General features: G+C 50.8%; 1 long non-coding RNA gene across 1 annotated transcript; it reads left to right on the top strand.

Moving 5' to 3' along the window:
* Positions 1–237: 237 nt before the first annotated feature.
* On the top strand, positions 238–19,012 carry LOC116594682. Its single transcript, XR_004287366.1, has 3 exons — positions 238–316; positions 14,530–14,535; positions 19,002–19,012. It is a non-coding gene; the product is annotated as an uncharacterized LOC116594682 (long non-coding RNA).
* The last annotated feature ends 848 nt before the right edge of the window (positions 19,013–19,860 follow it).

The raw sequence follows: 19,860 nt of genomic DNA, 5'->3' as shown, positions 1-19,860 counted from the left end.
GGTCACTCTGCCATTGATTCTTGGGTAGCCCACCTATGTAAATCTGAGAGGACCATTCCAGGCGGCCATTACACTCTTCTCCATCTGGGGAGGCCTGAGCTGGCCCCTACCCCCCCGGCCCCAAGTCTGCTCCGCGGGCCCTGCTTCCCTCTGACTTCACAGTGGGTCCCGACCTCATGGGTTCTGTCCCACAGGCTGTATTTGCTGGCAGCACGCCCACTCCTGTTTCCAACCAGGCCCAGGGCTGCAGGGAATCACGGGGCTGGCTGGTTTGGCCAGGTCCAGAGGGAGCTGGGATCAGACCCAGCAAATGGCAGTGACGACCTTGATCGTCCTAACGTTGGCCTCTGGTTGGTTTCTTTTTCCCCCCTCATTCCTCCCCAGCCTTCCTAATTCCTGCTACACCCTGATCCCTAGACCTCTCTTTGACAATTCCCACCAATGGGCTCTTGGCGGAGGAAAAGAGAAAAAGGCAAGAACAATCAGAAGCAGGGCGGGGGCTGAGTCTATATCCTGAGTCATCGCCTCCCCACTGTGTGACCTTGGACAAGTTACTTCACTTCCCTGAGCTGCCCTCGGTCAAATGAGAGTAACAGCCTCCTGCTGGGATGCTGGGAGGCTCAGTGACTGAAGTCTCTGGCTCAGAGGCCCGGCGGGTCTCACTGCTCCGTAGTAAAGGCTGCTGTGGCTCCTCGTTCCTCTCTCTCATCCTCGCTGATTGGGGCTGAGGTTTGAAGATCTGGCGCGGCGTGCTGGCTGGAGATTGGTACATTCTCCTTTTTCTTCTCCCAGAGCTGCTGGAACGAAGCTTTCTCTCCTCTCTTCAAGGAAGCTATGACACCAACTTTGTTTTTAGCAGAAACAAAACCCAAATAAATCAACCACAGAGGGACCAGCAGGCTAATAGAATGTTCTTAAAAGGGCATTTTATTTTGTCAAATTGCTCTAGTGCTGCTGATCTTTGCCTGCCATTTTTTTTTGTGTGTGTTTGCAGATTTCTGGAGGGTTTGTTTGCAGGGTGGAGAAAAGGGGCTGCCCTGACATTTGTCCCAGGCAAGGGGCTGAGGGCTTCTTTCCTGGGCACCCCTTGCTCTGGCGGCCTATGTCTGCCGGCACCCATGCCCACGACACTTTCACCTGCTTCCATGTGCCGGAGGGGCCGGGGGAGCCGTGGGGGTGGATGGGGCCAGTGGGGGAAGAACCCCTGCATCCTCCGTGGGGGCCACCCTTTGTGCGATGCCAGGACCCCCGTTCCCAGCCCACCACATTATCCAGGCTCGTTTTCTCTCCTTATTTTGCGAAAAGCCGTGTGTCAGCACAGGCGTGGCAGGTGTGCTGGCTCCCCGAGACTGCGCCTGTGCCCCAGCATGGCAAGAAAAATGCCGACTCGGAGAGAATCCGGAGTCAGGCGGCGCTTGCCTTGCCTCCGGTGCAGGAGAGGGTGGGGGGGAAGGAAGTGTGGGAGGGGCCGGTGGCTGGCATCGAAGGGTACACACTGCTGCCTGCCCAGCTGGCCGGGGGGCCTCCTCTGGGCTGAGGAAAGGGGACCCCGTAAAGTGACTGCCAGGAGTAGAGCAGCTGGCTGTCCCCCTCTCTCCTCCTTCCTCTTTTCCTCCCCATCTGCCCCATCTCCTCTCCCCTCCCTCCCTCTCTCTCTACCCCATCTCCTCTCTCCCCCCTCCCTCCCACACCCACTAAGGACCCACGGTGCTGCTGCTCAGTGTCCCAGGCTGAGCCCAGCTGCAGGGAGAGAGCCTCTGCCCACCTCAGCTCTGCCTGGCGGGGATCCTGGGGAGGGGCACGTGCTGTGGGTATACTCCGCACACTACCCAAGGTCTGGGCGGTTCTCCTGGGAGCCTTTCTGTACCTGGAGGGGCAGAGAAGGCCTTTGAAGGGTTGGGGAAAGTTGCCCAGGGTCTCAGTTTTTCAGGGGGAACGGTTTTCTCAACAGAGGGAAGAAGATGTCCAAAGGCTGGGAGACAGGACATGGTTTGGTGTTTGCGAGGAGGCCGGGAGGTTCGGGGAGGACTGAGCAAGCATGGGGGTGGGATTGAGACTCCGGGCTGACGTGGGTAATCAATAAGTATTTATGCATTGCGCTGTTGCCGTGTGCCAGTCCGAGAGCTCAGTTCAGGGGAGGACAGAGAAGGTCCCGGTGAGCTATCTGCCTTCAGCAGGCTCTCTGTCTGATGGTGGGAGATAGTCAATGAATGCTCACTCAGACTTTAAAATCAGACACACTTGGGATTGAGTCCCACGTCTGCCCATGTCAGTGTGGCCTCTGGCCAATCCCTTCACCCTTTCCGAGTCTCCATTTTCTCCTCTGTACGTGAGGGATGATAGCCCCCATGATGCCCTGCGATGTTTTGGGGACCCGAATTAGCTCTTATATGTAAAGGATCTAGCACTACGTATGGTATCTCATTTTACCTCCAGGATAACCCTGGAAGGAAGGTACTGTAATCTCCATCTTACAGATCCGAAAATAATGGCTCAGAGAGGTTGAGCAACCTGTCCAAGGTCACACAGCCTGTAAGGATATAATAGATGGGAACTCAGGCAGTCCGACTTCTAAGCCTGAGTGTTTAATAATGACCTCCCAGAAATGTAGCATATGGACTTGGAACAGGAAGAATACATCATTAAAACTGCACAGGCCTGGCAGAGCATGGGGGGTAAGTGCAGGGGCCCTGCCCTTCACAGGGGATGCTCCTTCTCTTCCGTGGCTTCTTATCATCCCTTAGGTTGTACTCTCCTAGACTGTGCGGTTGGTGGGAGAGGAGGGTGGCTCTTAGTGGGGAAGTGGGGGGAGGGGATGCAGGGAGGGGCGTGGCAACCAGGGGAGGAAGAGTCCCTAGAGCCATCGGACCCCTTCCCCCATCTGGCTCTCTCCCTTTCTCCAGACCAGGGTGTCTCAGGAACCCAGCCCTCCAGCAGAGGCCGTGTGGGTTTCCGTCCTCATTACTGGGCCTTTTCTGTTCACGTGGGACTTTCTTGTTCTGGGTACTCTTTCTCCCAGGAGGTTTTGGTCTTTTCAGATCAGCTCCTGTCTAGGGAGCCTCTTAGAATCCCTGGGCACCTGTTCTGAACATTTGCTTTGGCTTCTGCTTTCTGTTTCTCCTCCCTGCAGTCTCTATTTCCATCCCTCCTGGAGGGTGAATAGTGGGGCTTCTGAGGTCTAAGGAAGGTCTCTGGCACAGCTTTATTCCCTGGCCAGACTGCCTTAGAAGGAGCTCAGACTACAGGGTCCCTAGACAAGGGCCCCGGTCATGCCAAGGACTGACCACACGATGGCGCTCTGGGACCATCAAGCACATGCCCCCGTGTCTCCGACGGCCCTCTGGTCCCCTGTCACCCAGGGGCTGGTCTCTCCCTTAAATGTTTCAGTGGCACCGAATGGTCTGTGCTTTATCTCATCATTGTCATCCTCCCCTATTGACCCCCTCTTGTCTCTGTACCTGGGCAGCGGAATTCTGGGTCTCCTGCTTACCCTGGACATTTGGGCTCTCCAACTCTGCCAACTCTTTCCAGCTGAGCTAGAAAGGAGGGGAGTGGAGGGGAGGAGGGGAGAGGAAAGGGGGACCAGAGGGGCTGGCAAGGGGCTTGAGGCTGCAGAGATAAGGAAGGAATATCTAGAATTACTTACGGGCTCAGCCCTCTGTGGACCCAGCCACTTGGAGCTGGGCTCAGGGAAATCTTCATGACTGGGAAACAGACCCTGCTTGTCCATCCCAGGGGACATCCCGCTGCCTGGCTTGGGGCCTCAAACCCAGGGCTCTCCTCCTGGAAGCCTGAGGGCCAGAGGTGACACAGGAAAGGATGCCATCAGCTGCCAGGGTCCTGGGAAGGAGTGAGAAGTTCACAGGTGCCTCTGGAGGCTGAGCCCCCACAGCATAAACAGCTCAGGCCAGCCAGCGGTGGCCCTTTCTTGGGCACAACTAAAGCTGATGGAACTGCTGGCTGCAAAAAGTGAGGCTTGTTTCTATGGAAAAAAGAAAAATCTCAGGTGAGGCCGCCTCGAGTGAATTTCACACATGCTCAGGGAGCAGGGACAAGTTCGGATTATAATCATATGATAACTGTTTGTGGTGTACTTACTACGTGCTAGGCACTGCTGGAAGCACTGGGCGTGGATGACTTTATTTGCACGGATTCCCCCCTAAGAGAGGCGACGCGAGAGGATTGCTAATGAAAATCAGGGCTGGAAAGGAGACCGACTTTGTTTTTGTGCCATAAAGCCCCGGGTAAGTGCAGGCTGGAGATGAGCGACTTCAGATTGTCTGGGTGGAGAGAGAAAAGCCTCTCCTTTTAACTCACAGTGTACACGGGACCCGCCGTGGGAGCCTCTTCCGTTCCTGCCCGTTTGCTTTCTAGTGGAAGGAACGGTTCGCAGCTGGAGTCGGATCCTGATTTAATAAGGCAATAACCAGAGAAATGCATTTCGATTATTAAGCATTTGTTCATTAGGGCTCAGTCGCTCTGACCCAAATAGCTTCGCAGCCGTCATTACACATCGAAGACGTTTCTTGTTTATATATTTTGTTTATTTACCATCATGAACAAACATTATTGCATCAATTAAATGTCGATTAGGGGCCCATGATTTGAATTAGCTTATATCCATAGTGTCAAGTAATTTTTGCGTCTCTTTTGGAGATCTCATCCATTTCTGTTTTCGTGTTTAAAATACGGTTCAATCCAAGTGTTAGCGGCTGTGGCTGGTTGGAGCGACAGGGTGGCTTCTGTGCTCTTGGAGACTGGGTCTTTTCTTTTTGGGTGTTTGCAGTCCAGAATCATGGGACCGTGGCATTCCTTCCTTGTTGGTGACTCATGGGGGTGCCTTTTCTCCACTGTGATTCCTGGCTTTTTTGGGTGGAGGTGGATTTCTTTCTTTTTTCTTTTTTTTTTTTTTTTTTTTAAAGATTTTACTTATTTATTTGTTAGAGAGAGAGAGAGAGAGCATAAGCAGGGAGAGTGGCAGGCAGAGGCAGAGAGAGAAGCAGGCTACCCACCGAGCAGGGAGCCCAACATGGGACTCCATCCCTGGATCCCAGGATCATGACCCGAGTCGTAGGCAGCGACCTGAGCCGTAGGCAGCGGCCCTACTGACTGAGGCATCCCGGGGGGGTGGATTTCTTAAAACACAACGCAACATCATGCAATAACCCCCTGTCACCCAACTCTTAGAAACTGATGTCCAGAGTTACATGGTCGAACTGCCCAAATGAAACCAAGTTCTTGGGCGTTGAAATCAGCAGACTGCAACAGTCTGAAACAGACATAGTTTTCCCAGTCACTTGATTCAGAAGCACTGAGATGGCCTATCTCAACAGCTTTTAAAGAACGATTTAAGGAAAATTCGGGGAAATCTCTAAATTTATGAGAAAAATACCTCTTAGGAAATTAGATCATCTATAAACCTTCTTGCCTTTTTGAGTCAGAGAAGGGAACTGAAAGAGGTGTCCTGGCTGGGTTGGGCACCCTCGGGCTTAGAATGGGACCTCCCTAGTCCCCAGAATCAGCCTTCCTTCAACTGCAATCACTGGGTTGGCTGAAGTAGGACTTCCCATGGGAATGTGGGGGTACTTAGATCTCTGGGGGTGGGGTGGAGGGAATGGTGAGACTGATGAAGACTTCTCCCCACCTGTAACCTCCAACCTAGCACAGGGGGGCCACCGAAAGGCCAGCCCCGGGGGGGCTGTGTTCAGCCTGTCCTGGGTCCATCCTACCAGGTGGTGTGCAGGGTAGGGGGCCATGCGGCAGGCTGGGATGTGCTCCAGCCACGTGGAGCTGTGAGGCTCAGCTAGGCAGGCCAGCCCTGCAGCCTGGGGTTTATTCTGGGATAAAGGAGGGAGAGAAAGGCCTGGGGATGAGGGACCTGTGTGGAGAGGCTGCTTGTGGAAGGTCTTCTTCTCCTCCACTTCCAGCTCAGGAATTTCCAACCCTTCCTCCTCATCCCTCCCTTTAAAAAAAAAAAAAAAAAAGATTTATTTATTTATTTTAGAGGAGCAGGGGAGGGACAGAGGAGGAGTGGAAGAGAATCCTTAAGCAGACTCCCTGCTGAGCATGGAGCCCCGTGCAGGCCTCCATCTGAGGACCCTGAGATCATGACATGGGCTGAAATCAATAGTTGGCCGCTTAACCGAAGGAGCCACCCAGGTGCCCCAAACTTTTTTTTTTTTTTTAAGTAATGGAGCTCTTTCACCAAATGACATCCTGTGCCAAAGTCCAATATGTAAACACTTAACACAGAGTTGAGGTGAGAGCAGGGTCCATCGCACTTGCCCCCTTGGCCCTCCACCCCATGCACACCCCAAGCATCTCTGCCAAAATCCTCTCGCTCTGCAAACCCCTGCATCAGTACATGGCACCATCCTCGTCTCCAAGCCAGTCCCCAGCCCAGATGCGGGCTGGCTGCCGAAGGATCACTGGGAAGGGGCCTTCTTCTTGAAGTCCCTGGCTGCCCATGGATATCCTGATTCTACAGGGGTGGATTAGCCCAAGAATATCCTATTCACCAGATCCCCCCCCCAAAATGATTTTAATAGAGCGCATAGTGCCAGGAGGAGGGCATGGCACTGCTCCTGCAGGTCACTGAGAGAGAGGTCTCCCTGAAGGTGACACCCTGCGTGTCCTAGAGGTGCTCAGAGAGGGCTTGAGGGACTGAAAGCTAGTCAGCCTGCAGTGCGAAGCCACTTTTGGCTCTCCGTGGGGTCGACAGCGCAGAGATCAGGCTGATGGCCAGAGTCATCATAAATTTAATTACTCTTGTTCCTCTAAACTCAAGTTTTGCTGCTGACAAGCCATAAGAATACAGTGAGAAGCCATTTCTAAGCATTCCCAGATTTTACGCTCATGCCAACCTTATGATAGGAAACCCATTTTGTAAGTGGAGCACTGAGACTTTGAAAGTTAAGCTCTCGTACAAGTTCATACTGCTAGTTGGGGGTGGAGGTGAGCCTCACACTCATGTCTAATATTCCCTGAAGCTTGGTCTCTTGACCTTTATGTTGTATGGAGAACCTGGGTATATGGGCTCTTCTCAGTAGTGAGGATGATGTCCCCAAACAGCCCCCACTCTGATAATAACACCCAATAGGGACAGTAGTAACTGTATGTCTGCCCAGCAAGTGTCCCCATCTGCCTTCTCGGAAGCCAGTCCTGCCCTAACCTGCCCCAGACCGGGCCAGTCAGAACACCCCATTCCCCTTGACACGATTAATCCAGGGTGGACCCTGGATCCAAGTCTTACCGATCACATGCCTTCCCCAGGATTTGTGAGTTAGGAGCTGGAGGAGAAGCTATCTTCTTCTTGAGATACTGTGCTGGGGGAGGTGAGGGACTGCTGGCAGCCGGAGCTCTGAGAGAAGGTCAAGAGCAACAGAGAGAAACGGAGAAGGAGAGAGAGCTAGGACTGGTGACCGAGTCTTACTGGCAAGGTCCTTCTCCAATTCTGAATTGCCCAAGCATGTGTCATTCTCGGCTATGTCACAAACTTTCACTTTTCCTTTAGCCTCATGTGAATTAGTTTTCTGTCACTTGCCACCCAAAGAATCCTGTCTAACAGAGCCTCCAACGTTAGCATCCTGGTCCGTCCATCCTGAGCCCCCTCTGAACCACCCATGTCCTAGAGTATTTGTGGCTCTTTCCCTGATCCTCTCTGCAGACCATGCTTTTTCACAGAGTGGCCAAGGGTTCTCAGAACATTAGTAACTCCCAGAAGTCCCTAGCCCCACCCCAATGCATTTTTTTGTAGATAGGCCCAGCATAACATTTACCACCTTAATTTGTAAGGGTACAGTTCAGGGGTATTAAGCACATTCACATTATTGTGTGACTGTCACCACCATCCCTCTCCAGAACTTTTCATCCTCCCCAATCAAAACTCTGTATCCACAAAGCAGTAAACCCCCCGTACCCACTTTCCCCAGCCCCTGGCAATTCTTTGTCTCTAGCAATTTGACTACTCTAGGGATCTTATGTACATGGGATCATGTAGTATTTGTCTTTTCGTGGCTGGCTTATTTCACTTGGTAAATGTACTCAAAGTTCACCCATGTTGTAGCATAAGGCATTATTTCCTTCCCTTTTAAGCAGAATAATATTCCACTGCACGTCTCTACCACATTTTCCTCATTCATTCATCCGATGAGGGACACAGGGTGCTTTTACCTTTTGTCTAGTCTGGCTAATGTGCAAATATCTCTTCTAGACCCTGCTTTTAATTCTTTTGTGTGTATATCCAAAAGTGAAATTGCTGAATCATATGGTAATTCTATTTTTAATTTCTTGAGGACCTGCCGTACCGTTTTCCATGGTGGTTGCACCAGTTTGCAGTCCAAACAACAGTGCACGAGCGTTCCAGTTTCTCCACATCCTTGCCAACATTTGTTATTTTCTTTTTTGGGGACATACTAGGTATCCTGAAAGATGTGAAGTGGTTGTAATGAATTTTTAATAACAGCTGTATCAGTTGTGCTGCATAAATACTACTCCAATGTCACGGCTTCAAACAGCCACCATGACGGGCACCTGGGTGGCTTAGGGGGTTGAGCATCTGACTTTTGATTTTGGCTCAGGATGTGATCTCAGAGTCATGGGATCTAGCCCCGCATCAGGCTCCTGGATCAGTGGGGCGTATGCTTGAGATTCTCTCCCTCTGCTCTACCCCCTGCTCATGCTCTCTCTCTCTCTCTCTCTTTCTGAAGTAAATAAAATACATCTTAAAAACAAAAACAAACACCATGATTTTCTGGGTTGGCAGCATGGACTGCGCTTAGCTATATGGCTCTTCTGGTCTTGGCGAGACTCACTCGTGTGTGTAGGGCTAATCCCAAGGTTGACTGGCCTAGAATTATTCATCTGGGACAACTCATTGGTACTTTGTGCCACTTCTCCCTCAACAGTTAGCTCGCTGTGGTCACGTGAATTCCGGACAGCGATCCAGGAGAACAAACTGAAGCATTTCTTGAGTGTTTCTTGAGGCCTAGGCTTAGAAGGCATACAAAATGACCTCCTCTGAATTCCATTGATCAGAACAAATTGCACCAGGCCAGTCCAGATTCAAGGGGTGGGAAAATTTACTCTACTTCTTAGGAAGACCTGCAAAGTCAAATTGCAAAGGGATGCGGATATGGGGAAGTGAATAATTACCACCATTTCCCAAAAATCTATCATAACTTTTCTTTTCTTTTTTGTTTAAAAGATTTTATTCATTTATTTGAAACACAAAGAGAGAGATCACAAGTAGGCAGAGAGACAGGTAGAGAGAGAGGGAGAAGCAGGCTCCCCGCTGAGCAGAGAGCCCAATGCGAGGCTCAATCCCAGGACCCTGAGACCATGACCTGAGCCAAAGGCAGAGGTTTAACCCTCTGAGCCACCCAGGTGCCCCTGCCATAACTTTTTACCAAGTTTTCCTATCAACAGCAAAGATTTGCATTTAAGAATCACTCTGATGGGCTCACCCAATTCGCAAATTTCAGGGCTTTACCTCTAAGACTAGACTGTACTGGGAACCATGAAATCAAGGCCACTGATTCCTCATCCATTTGCCAAAAGCTGTTGACTTGAGTTTGGCTTTGTCCATTAGTCCTGCACTGTTAATGGCAATTGGATTTTTCATCATTTTTAGAAGAGGCCAAGTCATACCCTCTCCTCAAAGCCTATAGCGAGTGACCTAGGAGCCTCCACAGGGCTCTGTGTACCTCTTAAACAAAACCAAATGAGGACTTAAACTCAGAGCCTCCCCTGAGACTAATAAATACAGAGCTAGATTCAAGTGACCAGAGCTGTTGGTGGCAAGCATGGGGGAGCAGGTACTCCCAGGAGTTCTGTTCAATGCACAGGCCCTGGAGGCTAATCTGAAAGGTCTGGGGAGAGTTTCCTGCTTCATTGTTTCAGTTACCACCACAGTAATGCTGCATGACAAAAACGATCCAAACTCAGTGGTAAATAGCAATAAGCATTTATGGGTCTCTGGGTTGGCTAGGGTTCAGCTGATCTTGACCGGGCCAGGCTGGACTCCAGGAAGTGGGTTGGTTTCAGGGCGGCTGCACAGACCTTCGTTCCTGCACCAGCAGCTTACCAAGGCACAGTCTTCTAACAGAGAGTGGGAGGAGCGCAGAGGACGAGTGAACGATCTAGTGCATTTGAGGCTTCTGTTGGGTTGTGCCTCCTGTTGTTCTGTGGGCCAAAGTGAGTCCCCTGGCGAAGCCCAATAGCAACAAGGTAGCGACATAAATTCTTCTGCCATTAGGAGGGTCCTGGGAGTTAGGTGGCAAAGGGTGAGATATACAATCTTAATATGAGGGAGTAAAAATGAGGACCAAAAGTGAAGTCTACCCTATTTACCCAGAGGGGTTTGGAGGTTGAGATATTGCAGTTAAACCTAAGTTCTGTGCAAGTGAAGTTTCTTATATGCTTATTAGAGAATATCTCAGAAATGGTTGGCCTGGATCAGTAGGAGCCTATTTACAGGAGGAATGGAGGATTCTTGTGAAAATGAGTTCCTTTGGGGTTAATACAGAGCTGGGCCAAGGAGCTTCCCCAAGTAACAAAACCTCTGTCTTTTAAAGAAGGGGTAGTTCTGCTGACTATGTGATGGAGTTCTCCCGTTTCGTTCCCCACCTGGCCCCTTCCTCACCATTGCCGCACAACTGGTTCCTGGGGGAGAGCGCACTGTTTCAGTAAGACTGCAAGAAGTTGGGCCTAAGTGGCACTATTGTGAGTCCCTCCTGAGGAGCTAAATATGGAGAGGCAGAGGGGCTTTCTCTTCCAAACCACAGCGCCTTATTGTGGGGCTTTGAAATCCTAGCATCAGCAATGGTTGGCCATGGCATGGGGTAGGACATGGAAGTGCCCTGTAGCAACAGAAACAGAGTCCCAGAGAAGCAGTAGTGCCCACTGGACTCAGCATTAGTGCCCCACTCCATCCAGAAGTCTGGATGCTAAATGGGTGGGAAGAGGCAAGATGGAAGCAGGGGTGAGCATGTCCTCCTGGGGTCTAGCTGTGGAGACAGTGCATGACTAGTCCTGACGGGCATGCTGTCCAGCACACATAGGGTCCCAGGCACACTAATGCCTAGGCAGTCCTCCCCAGGTCTTAGGGATATAATGGGTTAATTTCAATCCTACCAGGAGATGCAAACAATGCAAACAATGTTTGCAACACGAGTCCTTTGTTCTTTAAGTGTCTAGTACATTCTCTGTGCCAGGCACTATGGTAGGAACATTGAGTAAAGAAACATTTCCTGGGGCACCTGGGTGGCTCAGTGGGTTAAGCTGCTGCCTTCGGCTCAGGTCATGATCTCAGGGTCCTGGGATCGAGTCCTGCATCGGGCTCTCTGCTCAGCGGGGAGCCTGCTTCCCTCTCTCTCTCTCTGCCTGCCTCTCTGTCTACTTGTGATCTCTTTCTATCAAATAAATAAATAAAATCTTAAAAAAAAAAAAGAAACATTTCCTTTGTTGTAGGTGTTGTTGATAATGGGCGGGGGTGATGCATGGCGGCAGGGGGGACGTGAGAAACCTCTGCATCTTCTGCTACATTTTGCTGTGAAACTAAACCTGCTCTAGAAAATAGTCTATTTTAAAAAATGGGGGAAAACTTTCCCGTTTTGAGAAGCTCATTATCTAGTGGAGGGCAAACTACAGGCTGTGGGCCAAATCTGGCCCCCCAGATCTGTGTTGTAAATAAAGTTTTATTGGGACCCAGCCATACTCATTCATTTACATGTTGTCTGTAGCCACTTTAGCACTATAAGGGCAGAGTTGAGTGGTTAAGACAGAGACTCTATGACCTGTGATGAATAAACTATTTACTTTTTATTTTTTTTTCGGGGGTGGGGGGAACTTGCCAATTTGTTGTCTAGTAAAAAACAAATAAACAGGCAATGACAACATAGCATGGTAATCCTTTGACAGAAGTAAGTACATGGCTTAGGGGGTGGGGTGGGGTCAGGGAAGGCTTCCTGGAGGAGGCAGTGTCTAATCCAAGACCTACGGGTGGGCAGAGGGGAGACTGCAGGCCGAGAAAAGCATGAACAAAGGCCAGAGATAAGAGCAAAGGTGGGGTTAGGGTCTTGGTGTAGCTGGAGGCTAGGGTAAAGTGGGGGCTGAGAGAGGCCACAAGTTGAGGCCACATGCTGGGAGCATGTTGGGGGGGTTTCTGATCACTGTAGAGGAAGTTGGGGCTTTTCAGCAGCGGGGTATGCTTCGGTCTGTACTAATGATATGAGTGCATTTTGCTCTCCATTCCTTTTAGGCCTGGATTTTATTGTTTCCAATTTACAGATGGGAATGGATATGACAGTAAGGGAACTGACTTTCATGGAGGCAAGGTGGATGGAAGGATGATTCGAGTGTGTTTGCCAGGGGTGGGTTCTGGTTAGAAGTTGGAGGTTGCACCCTGGCCTTACCTCTTGGCTCCCAGGAGACCGAGAGTAGCTGGTGATCCCCATGCCAGCCCATTGAGACTTATCCCAGTTCCAGAGCATCCTGGGCCCACACTCAGCCTTTCCAGGAGGCTGGCAGGGAAAGAGGTCGGTGAGCTGGGGGCTCATTTGTGGGTTGGGCCCCCCCTCCTGTTCCCTTCCATCGGAACAGTGCCCTTCATCCTCAGCCCAGTGGAATCTACACATCCACACTGGGTGGGGATGGGGGAACCCCTGTGACTCAGAGCAGGCATTCTCCAGGGCTGGAGTGGGAGCCATGGGCCTCGTCCCTCGTTGGCTTGCGCCCGGGGCAGGCTTACTAGGGGATCTCCAGACCTTCCCACCGAGTCCAGATACAGCCTCAGAATCCTGCTCCACACACCCTCCGTCGAGGAGCTGACATACCTCCCAAAGCTTCCTGTGTCCTGAGAAGGGTCGGCTCGGGCACAAACCTCCTCACTTTCCCCAGGCAGCCAGCCATCCCACCAACTCTGCTTTTGACCCAGAGTTTAACACAATCAACTAATGTTCACCGAGAATTCCACTAAGTGTCAAGGGGCAGGATGAATAAACATGGTCTCTGTGTCCTTAGGAGCTCACAGTCTGATGAGAGAAGTCACTGACGTCAGCTGCCTGAGAAGCGGTGGCCTTGCTCGGCGGTGGTTCGAGGGGTACTGGGTATGGTCCATACACACCTGCCCTTGGCCTTTCCCTGCTGAGATGGGGCCATCCCTGCACGTGGCTGTGGGCTGGGAGTTCAGGATCTCAGACCCGGGGTGGAGGGCGTGGGGAGGGGAGGGGTCCCAGGGGAACGGCAGCAGCTCAAGATAAAAGGTGAAGTCAGCTTTCAGCCAGGCTGGAGTTAATGAACAGTGCATCTGGCCTGAGCAATGGGTACAGCACCAGGGACTCTGGAACGTTCTACTAAGAAAGTGTACTCTGGGGCTCTGGTCACCCATTTGCTGAAGGCATAGGGGTGAAGGGCTGACAAGCAAAGAACTAAAGTATCAGGCCTCAGACCCCCAAACAGGAACACAGCGAGACAGAAACCAAAGCAGGGGAGTAGCCAGTCCAAGTCTGTGCAAGAGGGGACCAATGCATCAGGACCCCTGCAGATTTGCCAGGCTTTCGAGGGACGCCGGTCCCAAGAAGCTCGGGGGCGGATTCCTCTGGTCCAGCCCCAGACTGCCCAGACCTGGTTCAGGGACACTGGACAGCTGGGGCTCCCTAAGTTAGAACCCCCACGAGAGCCTCTTGTGACTTATCTTTCCATCAAAACGCAACAGTCTTTTCCACGCTGCCGCTGTCTTCCCGCCCCCAAGAGCTGGCAGTCACATCGTTCCCAGAAGGGGCACCCAACGCCTTCTCAGACCTTGTCACAGCCTTTGACTACCTGCCTTTCCGTGCAGATTTCCAGAATCCACTAAGTAGCTGCCATAAATAGGCAGAGAGGGGAATGTGTGTGAGTGTATGTGTGCGTCCTAGTCTCTACTTAAACACACACACACACACATGCACACACACACGCACACACACAGAATCAGATCTACTTCATCAGAATCAGTTTGCAAACTTCATTTCTTTAGGATGAAGAGAACAGGAAATTATTATTAACATATCAATGGCACCTCCATGCTGGGAACAAGATTACTCTCAGGCACACGCCATCGCCCAGGGAGGCACAGACGCTGTGTTTTAAATGTGCTCTGTCTCCACATCACGCTCTTCTCCACCCTGCCCCCATTCCCTTTTTATTTTTATTATTATTTTTTTTTATTCCTCCAAGCTTGTTTCTCTTGAAATTTCCACCTTGTGGTTGTGTACTGCTGACTTCACATTTGCTGTGGTGTGAACTCCACATCTGTGGATGGATGACAGGAAAGATTAATAGCTCCGCTCCCTTCTCCTTGACTGTGGGCCCAGCTAATGAATAAATAAATAAATAAATAAACAGAGCGCCAATCCCCTAAATAGAGACCCAGAGCCGGGGAGAAAACAGCCTTTTGCTGAATCCATTCTTTAAGGAAAAACCCAACCTCTAATGATCTCTGATTTACATAGTCGGCAGTTTTTCGCTAAACATTTTACAAAGACACAAAAGTTTGGGGTGGAGGGATTGCCCCTCACGCTCTTGGCAGACGGAGGCTGGGGGCCCGAGAAACCCACAAGCCAAGCCGGGCTGGCGCCGAGCCTAGGCTGGTAGTTAGAAGGAGCCCATTTCTCACCCAGACCATTGTAGGCTGGGGGCCGCTGAGCCAAGTGATGGCCAAGAGGGCAGCAAACTGACCCCTCTGGGGTCCCAGCCGTTGGGCTCGCTTACTGGCCAGAAGGAAGCTCGTGAGGCCTCATCAGTCAGCTTGGAGAGTCTATGCATAGAACGAGGGGGAGATAATCCTTTCCCCTCCTGCCTCCTTCTGGTTCCCAGTTCCTGTGAAGGAGAAAGCTCTGATGTTCAAGGAAACTGCTTCCCAAACCTGAACGTGTGCACAGATTACCTGGATGTCTAGTTACAATACAGAGTCTGATGCTGTCGGTCAAAGCTGGGGCTGAGACTCATCATTTCCAATCAGCTCCCGGGGGAATGCCCATGCTGCCCGTCCGGGGACCACAGTGAGAGAAGCGAGACACTAGGGGCGGCGTGTCCCCTCCTCTGTGGCTCTCCTGGGAGGACCGTCATCCCTTCCTCCGTCCCTGGGGCTTGGCTGTTACCTGGTTCTTTGACCTCCGCTATCTGTTTGGCTTGGTTATGGCAAGGCAACCTCCACCTGACCTGGTGAGCATGTCCCGTCTGGAGCAGACGTGGAGCGTTCCGGCCTTGGCTGGCTGTGTTTTAAAGTCCTGCTTCCTCTCAGTGGGTCACTGTACTTCAACAAGATGAGTTGTTTGATAGAGAAGATGCTGTGGCAGGGTGACCTGGCTGGGGGACAGGCAGGTTCTCAGGCAGCGAAGGTGTCCACATGCCCTGGTTGGGCTGACCAGAGGCTGGGGGCCCCGGGCAGCAGGTGCAGGAGCAGTGAGCTGGACTGGTCCAGCACGGCCAGGACTCTGAGGGGCCAGAATGCAGGTGCAGCGGCCTGCATCTCAACCTGCTCTCCTTGCTGTTTATCAGCTCACTCAGTCCTCCTGGATGACTGAGCAGAAGAGAGAACATTGTGGCTATGGCAGGGACAAGCTCTCAGTGCTAGGCTTTCTCTCGGACGCATGGTCCCTCTGGCCTAAGCCGACTTGGTCTAAGGGAACCAGGTAACTAACACTCAGCGGGGCAGGCTGGCCCCCGCAGAGGTGAAGGGAGAAAACTGGGCTGACTCTCTGTCCTGTCTCAGTGCTTAGCTGGGACACCTGGGACATCCCCATCCTTGATCCTCAGCTGCGAGTCTGCTTGTAGAAGCCTTAAATTTTAAGTTATGAATCATCCCAGTGAGTTCACCTTCTTACCCCCGGGGTCATCATCAGAGGCCCTTCATCCAGCCAGGGGTAGCGGCTGCCCATCCCACTCTGGCCCGGGACCCTCGCCCTGTCTGCTCTGCCTTACCCCCCTGGGTGTCCAACTGTTTCTGAGCCTGTTTGCTCATCTGTGAAACACCTTCCCCCCGGTGTGGGGATGGTAGGGTAGAAAGCACTGTGATGTGCTCAGGCCAGAGTCACAGCCTGCTGTAAGCACCCCAACCTGGCCAGCAACCGTAGGGCCCCCCACTGGGGTCCTCCTCCTGCACCCTCTCTGGTCTGCTCCCTTGGCAGCATCCCCAGGTGTGTTTCAGGAGACAAATCTCATGAGATGGTTTGTGGGAAAAAAGTCTACAGTGAAAAATAAATTTTGGTCGAGAGGGGAGTGGAAATTGCATAACGTTCATCTCTTGAGGAGTGAATTGGTTTAACCTTGCCTGATTCTGCTTTACCCCAACTTGATGACCATGGGATGTTTTTCGGTATCACACTTGCTAATAGCAGAGGTGTCGGGATGGGAGAGGCTGACATGCTCCTCTTCCAGAGCCTCAGCCTGAAGGCATGGCTGGTGGTGTTCAAGGGCACGTCTGCCACCTGGGGAGGCTATGTTTTGTGGGTGCAGGCTCTTCCCACCCCTGTTCTAAGGGGGTAGACGTTGCTCTCCTGTTTTTGTCCCCAGAGCTTTCTGACCCCATGATTCCCCATGGTTTTAGCTTCCCACACCGCACATTTTAGGCTGTTTCCTTGCAGAGAACAGGGGCGCTGACCCTTGTATCCCCCTAGAGAGCGCTGCCTCGTTCAAGTGCAGGGTTATTACAGTGAGACAGCCCAGCCCAGCCCACTGGTCCAAGACCGACGGTGTCTGTGACCTGCCCACGTCCCCTCGGCATTCCTCATTCCAGGCGCTGCTCCCTGGCTCCCGCTGCACACATCTGTGTCTCCGCCGGGGGATTTGTCTCTGCTGTTTGCTGGGAGGCCAGGGGGGGCGGACAATTTGTGTCCCCTGGGAGGTGCCCTCTTCCAGTGCCTGACGGGTGGAAGAGTTGCCTGGGGCTGCCGTGATAAATTTGCACAAACTTGGTGGTTTCCAACAACAAGTAGTCTTCTCTCACGGTTCTGGAGGCCAAAAGTCCAAAATCAAGATCACTGGTCTGAAGTCAGGGTCGCAGAGCACTGTGGTCCCTCTGGAGGCTCTAAGGGGAGAGTGCATTCCTTGCCTGCTCCTGCCCTGGCTGCTGCTGGCCTCCCTGGCTCTGGCATGGGGCTGTTCACCCCTCTGGCTCCATGGTGCTATTGTCTTCTCCTCTTCTGTTGGTGTAAAATCTCCTTTTCTTCCGAGCTGATTGTATTTAAGGCCCCCTCTCCCCGCCACCAGACAATCGAGGATCATCTCCTTATCTCAAATGCCTTTACTTAATAATATCTGCAAAATCCTTTTTTGTTTTCTCTTTTCTTTCTTTTTTTTTTGGCCCCATAAGGTAGCATTTTCGGGTTCCAGGGATTGGGATGTGATCCCTTTGGGGGCCATTATTTCTCCTGCTACATGGGGGGCCGGAGGATAAACAGCCAGCTGCTTGCCCTTTGGGTAAAATGATGGCAAGATCCATTCCCCACTGTCTCCTAGTGTTGGGAGGAACAGAGGGGTTGTACCTCTGTTGTCTATAGCAACACAGGGCTCAGCAACACTCTGTGTTGGTTTTCTTCCTCTCTTCCCATCCCTGCCTCACTTCTGTACTCCCCTAATCTGTGGCTGCTGGGACCTCTTCCTTGATGAACTACTTGGCCCCGAATCCTCCTCTTAGAGTATGCTTCTAGGAGACCCAACCTAAGAAACCCACTTCTTGCGAGCCAACCACAAATGAAGGCAATAACTCACCAATTATCTTTCAAACTCCAAGAATACGGACGTATGAGCCCCCGGGATACAGTGCTTGGGGCTTGGAGCCGTGAAGAAAGCGGCCGGTCAGCAACCACTCTTCGGGGACCCACCAGCACGGCTACACCGCTTCCTCTCTGTGCAGACGGTTGTTAGCAGAAGGGTGACATCCCACTGCGTCTCCCCTGACGATTCACAGTGGAGCAGAAATCTTGGTGGGACTTAAAGAGCACAGGTTCTACCACAGCTGCCATCAATCATCTCCTTGATGCAGATCTTACCTCCTCCAGACCCCGGGGAAGCAGAGGCCACCTTAAGCCAAGCAGCTTGCAAGCAGTGTAAAATCTGCTAGCTACTCAGAAGAAAGGAATTCCACACCGTGGCCAGGCACAGCCCCGTGCCAGGCCCTGGGGACCCAGAAGAACAACTGTGTCTCTACCACCTCCCGGGGAGAATGGATCCATCCAATGGTATTTTGGGGAAGTGCTTTACAACTGACTCTCTGGGGGGAAAATAAATAAATAAAAGCCTCACTCTGTAACGTTTGCCAATTTTTGTGGTGTAAATACTCCCCACGTGGCCAGTTTCAAGCTACCAACTTGTCCACTGGTTTGAAACATTCCTGAAACTTTTGCCGTGAACTCTTGCAAGCTGGTATGAGCTAGCTCTAGTGGGTCCTTTATTTCATTGTATTTTTAAAACTAGATTTTTATTTTATTTATTGGAAAGGATTCTTATTAAATTTTATTTATATTTCAAACTTACAGAAAAATGCCCCAAATAGTAAAATAGACCCCTGTATATGCCCTTCACCTCTGTTCACCAAATATCAATATTTTACCAGTGTAGCTTTATTTCTCTTTCCAAACATATTCATTTGTTATTGTTGTTTAATTATTGTTGATGGGTTGGAATGTAAGTTGCAGGTACATGATTCTTGTTCCTAAGTGCTTAACCCTCCTCTTTTTCTCCTGAACCTCACATCTTGGGTAACCACATTGATACAATATATTTTTTTATTAATGATTTTACTTATTTGTCAGAGAGAGAGCGAGCAAGAAAGAGCAGGGGGAACAGGAGAGGGAGAAGCAGGCTCCGGCTGAGCAAGGGAGCTCCATGGGGGGCTGATGCTTAACAACTGAGCCACCCAGGCACCCCCGCATTGATACAATGTTATCTAACTTGTATTTAAGTTTCATCTGTTGCCTTAGTAATGTCTTTTATAGCAATATAGTACTTTTTTCAGATCCAAGATCTGACCCAGGGACCTGTGTTGCATTTCTTTGTCAAGTGTCTTTTCTCTCCTTTGGTGTGATTTCCTCACACTTTCCTGCCTTCCCTGAAATTGACATTTTTGGGAAACATCCAGAAAAGTTTTGTAGGATGTTCTTTCATTTGGGTTTATTTTAGCACAGGGATATGATTTTTTAAATTTGTTGATAAAGAAATACACTATTTTAAGCCATATAGTTTCTATTCATTTAAATTACACAAGGGCTATGCAAGAAAAAACAGGAGTAAGAGGATAAATACCATTCATTATTACCCTACTCAGAAAGGGTCGCTCGTAACATTTCACTGTGTGTCCTGTGTGTTGTCTATGTGCACACACTTGTTTTTCCAAAGAGGAAATGGTATGTTCATATTGATGCGTCAAGCTTTTATTAGTTAAAATATGATACATGTCTCTGTCGTTTGGTATCTCTTTACCACATCTTCCTATGGCTACAGAGTACCGATGTACATTTATATTATTTCTTTTTTTTTTCTTAAAGATTTTATTTGTCAGAGAGAGAAAGAGAGAGAGAGAGAGGGAGCACATAAGCAGAGAGAGCAACAGGCAGAGGGAGAAGCAGGTCTCCTGCTGAGCAGAGAGCCCGATGTGGGACTCAAGCCTAGGACCCCAGGATCATGACCTGAGCCTAAGGCAGCTTAACCCACCGAGCCACCCAGGTGTCCCAAAGTTATATTATTTCTGATTTTTCTTATAAAGCTCAATGCTGGGGCACAGTGATGATACCTTCTTTGAGGGAGATTCCCAGGGGTAGAACAGGCCCAGAAGCATTCCACAATTTAGCCAGTCATTGCTAACTTGTCTTTTGGAAATACCCT

Source organism: Mustela erminea, chromosome 7 (assembly GCF_009829155.1).
Source record: "Mustela erminea isolate mMusErm1 chromosome 7, mMusErm1.Pri, whole genome shotgun sequence".
In the NCBI taxonomy this organism is placed as follows: Eukaryota; Metazoa; Chordata; class Mammalia; order Carnivora; family Mustelidae; genus Mustela; species Mustela erminea.
Note: the sequence above shows the minus strand (reverse complement) of the source record. Positions and strands in the feature narration are given on the sequence as shown.